We start from the raw sequence: 9,469 nt of genomic DNA on the forward strand, positions 1-9,469 counted from the left end.
GGTCTTTGCAATGCAGTATTGATTTTGCTGTGTGCTGGCACCGATGAACAGTCCTCCCCACATTCAGAGCCAGCCATTAGTGTACACTCCCAAGCACTGGCCTAGACATCTCCCTGGTGTGGAGAAGGCGCTTGAGATGAAATCGGCCTTAGACTACTTACATGGTGGGGCTCATCTCTCTCCCCAGACACACTGTGAGGCCCTGTACTACACATTTCAGCCTGGGACTCCAGGCAAGGCCACCAAAGCACCCAAGTCATCAGAGGAGAAGTCTCTGCAAGGCTCCATTTTCCAACAGATATGTGTGCTGGTCAGGAGGGTGAGCAGAGGAACTCAATGGTACCATTTCAGAGGGCACAGACAGACTCACGGTAAAGCCCATCATAGAAGCCAGTCCCATCCCATGCCAGCTCTAAGTCCTGTAACACCCTACAAGGGAGGGACTTTGAAAAGGAGAGACCCAGAAGAGTCGCCTCTCAGTTCTAGCCATTCGTTTTTATTTCTCAATTTGATTTACCTGCTGGGTATACTATAGACACATATCATCAGTCTGAGGGTTTGGCCCCCTAGGGGGCCAGTCCTTGCCCACAGAAATGCCTGGCGTGTCCCCTCATTCCTGAAGTTTTTCTCCCTGGTAGCACACAGTGCCTGGACTACTCAGAGCAGGCCTGCTTTATTCTTCCTCACTCTTGCAGATGATGTGCACAGACACCAACCGTTCAAGTGACACTTGGGGCATTATCTCTTCCAGAATCCTGGCCTCACTGCTACTGCCTGAGTTGGTCTATTTCTGGGGCACAGTAATCACTCCCAAATAACGGCACCCAGACAGCCAGCAGGCAGGCCCCAGGCCTGGGGCAGATATGAGGGGACAGGTCAGCGATGTCACTTCACCCCCTGGGACCTTTGGTGGCACCTAGTGGATTTGAATAGACTCAGAACAGAAGGGCCAGCAGCTTGGCCACAGGCCCCAGGTCCGGCCTGGCCACCAAGGCCTGGGATGTGCTCCATGAAAAGGGAGGTTTACAAAACAAAAGCAGAGCCACTTCTGTGGCACACACTCCAGAAAGCAAGGCCCAGCCCCCAACTACAAGCTTCATTTTCAGTGAACCACCCACCTACGGACTCCCATGCACCCCCCCCCCCCATACTAAATCAACTAAATGAACAAGGAGACCATGACCCAACTCTCCTTGTTTGCACAGGCAAACCCCCAGCGGACTCAACACGGACCTCCGCCCTCAGCTCACCAGGCTGCGGCAACAGGTGCAGCCAAGCCAAGGCTGGTGATTCTCCCTGGCAGTTCTAGAATCACTCAGCCAAAACCCTAAAGGGAGACAAGGCCTGAAGCACTAGCCACTGGGGCCGACCTGCCCCACCTGTCTGAGTGAGCGGCTCCGGGCAGAGCAGCGGCCTCCGAGACAGAAATAGAATACGTGGGGCCCTGCCGGGCTGGAGTGGCCGGATGGGGCCACACTGGCTGGAGCAGGGCGGGGATGGGAGCCAGGAGCAAGGTGGGCCCAGACTGAGTGCTCCAGCCCCGGCTCCCGGCCTGGTTCTGCCGCAAGCCCCACGACCCTGCGCCCCCGAGCCTGGTGGAGCCACCTGCACGCTCGAACCCAGAAGAAGCGGGGGGTGGGGGGGGAGGAGGAGTCTTGGGGGTCCTAGGAAGGTCACGCCGCCCAGCGCACCTGCCTGGCCGGCGTGCTCCCTGTGACCGCCCGCCCTTACCTGGTGCGGAACGTCCTGCCGGTGCCCGGCCCGCGACCGCTGGCACAGGAATGGCGGCGGCGGCAGCAGCGGCAGCAGCGGCGGGGGACGCGGAGGCGGAGGCCTGGTGCCGAGGGGCGGTGTGGAGGGGCGGTGCAGGGATGCTGCGGGTAGCAAGGGAGCTAGGCGGACGCGAGAAGGAAGGAGCGGGATGGCGTACAGGCCCCTCCTCTGCTCCCGCCTACCCCACTTCTCCTCCCCTTCTCCGCTCCTTCCTCAGTCCCTCCCGCCAGACTCACATCCCTCCCCCTCTTTTCCCCACCCTCTCTTTCCCTCCCCTTTCTTCACCTTCCTCCACTCCCCTCCTTCCCGCTCCGAGACCCCCAGAGGCTGCTTCCGGAACCCTGGGCCTCTCCTGGGTTCAGCACGAATTCTGATGAAGTTCCAATTACCCCTCCTTACCACCTGCTAATGGACCAACTTGCCTCTTCTGGGAACTCCACCAAATTTCACCCTTTCCAGGCCCCCCAAATCCCCAATGTTCCGGGCCCCCAAGGCCCTGCCTGGTACAGCACTGCTGGACACCTCCTGCACAATGAGTGAGGGAAGCCTGTAGGCCTCCAGGCCACTTGTGCGGTTGCTTCTAAGCAAATCTGACTTTGGGCAAGAACATTTCAAACCAGGCCCCCTGCCATTTTCTCAGGTAAGGCAAGCAGTTGCCTCCTGCAATGTTGTTTTCAGAGGCCTTCCTGTGCCTGTGTGCCAACTACTTACTAAGGGTTCCCCATCTTCTACACCTCATGTCAAAGGGCTCCCCAGTGCAGTCCCTGGTGACACACCTTTGTACTAATCCATGGGTGCGGGGCCCTGGGTGCCCTCAGAACACTACTGGCCTCCACGGGGAGAGAGAAGTGATGGGCCTGGGACCATGGCTGGTGGGTAGGCCTCTTGAGGGACACTGACCTGAGAAAGGGACACAGTTCCTGAGTCGGGAGCTGGGGTTCCTGCCCACCGGGCCTGGCCAGTACTATGGGCTGCAGGGTACACGTGGGAGGCGAAGGCTGCTTTCCTGATGATCACTGGCTGCCAAGAGCTAGAGCGAGAGTTTTAAAATGAGGCTGTTCCTAAATGATCAGTAATGGCCCCAGAGCTTCAGTTCCTTCAGGGGCCTCCCGACTTTCCCTGCTGGGCCACCCCTCCCCCCACCATCACCCTTTGGTGTTAGGCTCTTAGGACCAGTGGACCAAGATGGTGAAGACCAAGATGGTGAAGTGAGTGCACAAGGTGCAGACAGGGTTTGGTGGGAGCTCACGCTCTCCTGCTGTGAGTGGAGATCATGACCAGAATCTGATAGACTCCTGTTTGTTTTGGCTCTGATGCTTCCAAGGTAAATTTGGGAGCTCCCCAAGGTGAGGAGCTGGTGACCATCTCCAGGGTCAGCTGCACATCAGGGAGGAATCACCTGAGAGTCCATAGCACCGTGTGTCTGCATTCCATGCTGGGAAACTGTATAGGAAGTGGGCAGGATGTCCTTCCCAAGCTCCCTGCCAGCTGGAGGAGCCTGTGGAGTTTATGTCCTATTTTATTTGGATTAAAGCTTGATGGAAAGGAATTAGGGCAGGGTTGTTTTAACAGCATCCCATGGCAAAAACAGGGACCTACTCTTGTCCACAAATGCATCTCAGAGATTGTGGGGTGGGAGGCTGTCCTGTATTGTTCACTTGTGAGACACATGTAGAACATGGTGCTCTTGCTTGGTTTCTAAGGACAGCAACCAGCAGGCCCTGGAGGGGGGCCAGGGGGCCACTGACACACTCGAATACTTCACCCTGGAAAATAGTGCACAGAATGGTTGGAATCCACATGTTTCCAAAACTATCCTGGAAGAAGGATTACCTTGTGGGGCAAGGAAGGGCAGAAGGAGGACAGATTGGTGGAATTTAGATTAGAGAGTAGGTTTCCACCCTCCATGAGTGCTTTCTGGAAGATCTTCCTGCCAGAGGATCCAGCCATGCCTGGCGAAGTGTGTCCTTTAGGGTCAGTGTCTAGACAGATTCTGGAACTACCACAGGGCCTGCTGGAGGTGTCTGCAGCTGGGGGGTGCCAGCTGGGACCTCCCCAGCTGCCAGATCCATTCCATGCTTTCTTAAAACCACACATAAGGCAGGTCCTGTCCTCCTTCATACTACCCCTGCAGAGCAAGTAGCCCTGACAAGGAAGAGGCTAGTTAGCATACCTGGCCTGGAGCCAATGCTTCCTGCTTCAGGACCTTCAATCCCAAATCTCTCCTGGCCTGTTTCCTCATTTGTGTGAAGGACACAGGAGAGAATTCCATGAGATGATGACAGTTCCCACCACCTAGCACCTGGGAGATCCTCCTGTTCTGTGGCCTTGTTCGGGTAACACAAAGGGATCGAGTTTGTCTTTTTGTTCTTGTTGTCACTATTCTACATTCTACTATGTGACATTCTAAACATGTCCCTAGACTAGCCAAGTGACCTCCCTCTCCCACACATGGGGTGGGATCTTGAGTCACCCAACTCATTCCCCCAGCATTAACTTGTATTTTATTTAGATCTTTTTTCTTTTAAATATATTTTATTGATTATGCTATTGCAGTTGTCCCATTTCCCCCCTTTATTCCCCTCTGCCAAGCACCCCCCCAAGTACCCACATTCCCCACCCCCTTAGTTCATGTCCATGGATCATACATATAAGTTGTTTGGTGATGCGGATCCTGGCCCGCAGGATCCATTGTTGCAGTATTCCAATACACATACACATGGACTACAGAGGTCCTGTGGGGGAAAAGGGACTGCGCGGCCACTCTCTCAAGAGGAGAGTGCTTCTGAGCACCTCGGCCACTCCCTCAAAGGGGGAGCCTGCGGACCCTTGCCTTGACAGATTTTTATTGATTTTCTTGGCCCCTTACATCAAAGGTCCTATTTTATTATGCAAAGGTTTGTTTTGGGTGGTTATCTTTGCAGACACAGGAGAGGGTGTTGCTGAATACATCAAAGGAGGATATTTGCAATGTAAAAGGAGAAGTGGTCCAAACAGCTAGGTTCCATACCTGGAAGGTCTAGCCCAGATTTTAGGAAGATAAAGATACTCAGTAAGCATTTGCTTGCCTCAGAGTGAGGGAATTTTAGCAAGAGCAAGTCTCATAGAAGTCTAGGTACAATGCAGACCTGATTTCCCACTGGAGAACTTATCCATGGACCTGGGTCCTGCCCGCCAACCTCGCTCCCCACTGGCTTTTCCGAGTGGGGGCTGAGCCACATTTCCCACGCTTGGAATGGTTCCCCACAGTTTGGCTTCTCTATTTCCTATATTATTCTTAACCTTCCCCTGTCTATTTTGTACCTACCATTTATGTTTCTTATTCCCTGTACCTATTCCCCTTATCCGCCCCTCCTCCTCCCCCTCCCTGCTGATAACCCTCCATGTGATCTCCATTTCTGTGATTCTGGTCCTGTTCTAGTTGTTTGCTTTGTTTTTGTTTCTGTTTTTTATGTTTGGTTGTTGATACTTGTAAGTTTGTTGTCATTTTACTGTTTGTATTTTTGATCATCTTTTTCTTAGATAAGTCCCTTTAACATTTCATATATAAGGGCTTATTGAACTCCTTTAACTTGATCTTATCTGGGAAGCACTTTATATGCCCTTCCGTTCTAAATGATAGCTTTGCTAGATAGAGTAATCTTGGATGTAGGTCCTTGCCTTTCATGACTTGGAATACTTCTTGCCAGCCTCTTCTTGTCTGCAAGATTTCTTTTGAGAAATCTGCCGATAGTCTTATAGGAACTCCTTTGTAGGTAACTGTCTCCTTTTCTCTTGCTGCTTTTAAGATTCTCTCCTTATCTTTCATCTTGGGTAATGTAATTATGCTGTGCCTTGGCGTATGCTTCTTTGGGTCCAACTTCTTTGGGACTCTGAGCTTCCTGGACTTCCTGGAAGTCTATTTCCTTTGCCAGATTGGGAAGTTCTCCTTCACTATTTGTTCAAATGAGTTTTCCATTTCTCGCTCTTCCTCTTCTCTTTCTGCCACCACTATCATTCAGATGTTGGAACGTTTAAAGTTGTCCTGGAGGTTCCTGAGGCTCTCCCGACATTTTTGAATTCTTGTTTCTTCATTCTGTTCTGGTTGAATGCTTATTTCCTTCATCTGGTCCAAACCGTTGATTTGAGTCCTGGTTTCCTTCCCATCACTGTTGGTTCCCTGTACATTTTCTTTTATTTCATTTTTCATAGCCTTCACTTTTTCCTGTATTTTGCATCCATACTCAACTAATTCTGTGAGCATCCTGATTATCAGTGTTTTGAACTGTGCACCTGATAAGTTGGCTATCTCTTCATTGCTTAGATATATTTTTTCTGGAGCTTTGATCTGTTCTTCCATTTGGGCCATATATTTCTGTCTTGGTGCACCTATTACTTAGTAAGGGGCAGAGCCTTAGGTATTCGCCAGGGCGAGTCAACCCACATAGCTGCATTGTGACACTATGTGGAGGAGGAGTCAGAGAGGGAACAGTGCCACTTGCTCAGCTCTCTGCTGGCTTTCATTCACTTCTGCCACTACTCACAAGCAAATTGGGCCCTTCTGGTGCCGATTCCCGGGTGGGTGGGTTTGTGTATGTTCCAGCATCCTGTGGGTCTCTACAAGGAACTCTCATGTGAGGCTGGGAGTTTCTCCCACTGCTGCAACACCCACAGGTTTTTTTTTCAGTCAGAGGTTTAGGGGCTTTAGTTTCCTGGACTAAAGGAAACTAAAGTTTGCGCTGGACCCCTGGGTTGTCCAGTCTGTCTCACTCCACAGTTGTTCCTCCTGGTTTATCTGCACACAAGTGTGGGACTGCCCGCTCCACCAGCTGCCACCTCACCTGGTTCTTCAGCGGTGGTCTTGCTGTGAGTCCTCTCTACCCTGGCTGCCCATCTCCGCCCCTCCTACCGGTCTGTATGAATGTTTCTTCTTTAACTCCTTGGTTGTCAGACTTCCATACAGTTTGATTTTCTGTCAGTTCTGGTTTCTTTCCATTTTTAAATTTGTTGCTGTCCTTCTTTTGGTGTGAAGAGGCACAGTGTCTACCTATACCTCGATCTTGGCCAGAAGTCCCCCAGCATTAATTTGAAACATATCAAAGACCAATTGGAACCAATTTGTCTTCAAGCTTCCCCAGAAATGCTGAGTGGTCACTTAGGTCACATTTGTGAAGTGTCTCTGTATCTCCCATTGGCATGTGGACACCATCTATGTATAGGTGACCACAGTGACTACCTAGGTGATATTTAAATTCCATATGAAAATAAACTCAGTGTGGTAGCTTAAACAGCACAGGCTACACTCAGCTTCTGCAATCACCTGAGTGGACACAATGGCAGACACCATTTCTCGGTCTCTGCTCCTCTGTGTGAGGTGAAACATTTGTGTGGTAGGCTGGGACCAGTTTTAAGATCTTCCACATGGGGGTATTTGAGCAAGGAGGAATGTTTTTGAGAAGACCTGGATTGTTGCATTTCATCTGCAGCTGCAGCTGCAGGTGCAGCCCTAGCCGTAGCCCTAGCCCTAGCCCTAGCCCTAGCCCTAGCCCTAGCCCTAGTCCCAGCCTGTGACCAGGGCTTAGCTCGTGGGCTGCAAGACAAAGGGAATGACAGCCCCTGGAGAAACCAGCTCTGGGGGCTGAGGCAACATGTGGGGAGCCTGTGTGGCCTCCAAATCTGGGGAAATGTCTTTCGACTGTGACCATACAGTGCTCTTTGTATGTGTGGGATCAAGCCTGTGCTGTGAGTGCTGCTATGGCTCCTGATATATGACTGCAACTCTACAACTCATTGCCCACCCACCCCAGAAAAGGCCCACCTCATGCTGTCATCAGGTTCTCTACCAGGCACCTCATTGCTCATTTTCAGAGCAGTCTCTTCAGCTAAAGAGGGAAGTATCTCAGTGCCCCCAGTGCCCTGCTGTGCCACTGCCCTCCTGAGACCCCAGTGGATGCAGGGCTCTTTTCCTGAAAGCCTCATTCTGGCATATACATGAAGTGGCTGAGCTGCTGTCATTGTTCTGTGTGCCCATGCAGTGTTCTGACTGTCACACCACTAAGTGCGAACTCCCTGTGGTGAAGGGGTGTAATCTGGTCTCCTGCTCACTTTCTTTTTTTTAAAATATATTTATTGATTATGCTATTACAGTTGTCCCATTCCCCCCCCCCACTCCACTCCATCCTGCCCCCTCCCTCCCTCCCACATTCCCCCACTATAGTTCATGTCCATGGGTCATACTTATAAGTTCTTTGGCTTCTACATTTCCTACACTATTCTTACCCTCCCCCTGTCTATTTTCCACCTATCATTTATGCTATTTATTCTCTTTACCTTTCGCCCCTCTCTCCCCCTCCCACTCCCCTATTGATAACCCTCCATGTGATCTCCATTTCTGTGGTTCTGTTCCCGTTCTAGTTGTTTGCCTAGTTTGCTCTTGTTTTTGTTTTAGGTGTCGTCATTAATAACTGTGAGTTTGCTGTCATTTTTACTGTTCATATTTTTTTATCTTCTTTTTCTTAGGTAAGTCCCTTTAACATTTCCTATAATAAGGGCTTGGTGATGATGAACTCCTTGAACTTGACCTTATCTGAGAAGCACTTTATCTGCCCTTCCATTCTAAATGAGAGCTTTGCTGGATATAGTAATCTTGGATGTAGGTCCTTGCCTTTCATGACTTTGAATACTTCTTACCTGCCCCTTCTTGCCTATAAGGTCTCTTTTGAGAAATCAGCTGACAGTCTTATGGGAACCCCTTTGTAGGTAACTGTGTCCTTTTCTCTTGCTGCTTCTAAGATTCTCTCCTTATCTTTAATCTTGGCTAATGTAATGAGGATGTGCCTTGGTGTGTTCCTCCTTGGGTCCAGCTTCTTTGGGACTGTCTGAGCTTCCTGGACCTCCTGGAAGTCTATTTCCTTTGCCAGATGAGGGAAGTTCTCCTTCCTTATTTGTTCAAATAAGTTTTCAATTTTTTGCTCTTCCTCTTCTCCTTCTGCCACCCCTATAATTCAGACGTTGGAACGTTTCAAGATGTCCTGGAGGTTCCTAAGCCTCTCCTCATTTTTCCGAGTTCTTGTTTCTTCATTCTTTTCTGGTTGGATGTTTCTTCCTTCTGGTCCACACCATTGATTTGAGTCCCAGTTTCCTTTGCATCACTATTGGTTCCCTGTACATTTTCCTTTGTTTCTCTTAGCATCTGGTTTTCGAAGAAATTCAACCAATTATGTGAGCGTCTTAATAACCAGTGTTTTGAACTGTGCATCTGATAGGTTGGCTATCTCCTCCTCGCTTAGTATTTTTTCTGGAGCTTTGAAGTGTTATTTCATTTGGGCCATTTTTTTTTTTTTTTTTTGTCTTGGTGCGTCTGTTACTTAAAGGGGCGGAGCCTTAGGTGTTCCCAGGGATGGGGTAACGCTAGTCGCTTGTCGCTGCACTGTGATGCTGTATGTGGGGGAGGGGCCGAGAGGGAGTAATGGCGCCCGCTCCACTCTCCACGGGATTTCAGTCACTCCCTCCACCACCCACAATCAAATTGGGCCCCTCTAGTGTTGGTTTCTGAGTGGGTGGGCTTGTGCACGCCCTAGGCCCCTGTGGGTCTCTCCAACCACCTCTCCTGTGAGGCTGGGAGTCTCTCCCGCCGCCGCCCCAACCCCCATGGGCGTTTTCAAACAGAGGTTTGAGACTTTATTTCCCCGCGCTGGAGCCCTGGGTTGCGAGGTCT

At 50.6% G+C, this 9,469-nt stretch overlaps 1 protein-coding gene across 14 annotated transcripts in view; it reads right to left on the reverse strand.

The window, feature by feature from the left end:
• SEMA4D (semaphorin 4D) overlaps window positions 1-1,931 on the reverse strand; it is a 109,524-nt gene extending 107,593 nt beyond the window's left edge. For all 14 annotated transcript variants that reach the window (XR_006655920.2, XM_045197693.2, XM_045197692.2 and 11 more), the window contains exon 1: window positions 1,732-1,931. The gene's annotated coding sequence lies outside the window, so the exon portion shown is untranslated. The remainder of the gene's footprint in view (window positions 1-1,731) is intronic.
• Between the last annotated feature and the right edge of the window lie 7,538 nt (window positions 1,932-9,469).

This window comes from Desmodus rotundus, chromosome 1, assembly GCF_022682495.2.
Source record: "Desmodus rotundus isolate HL8 chromosome 1, HLdesRot8A.1, whole genome shotgun sequence".
NCBI lineage: Eukaryota > Metazoa > Chordata > Mammalia > Chiroptera > Phyllostomidae > Desmodus > Desmodus rotundus.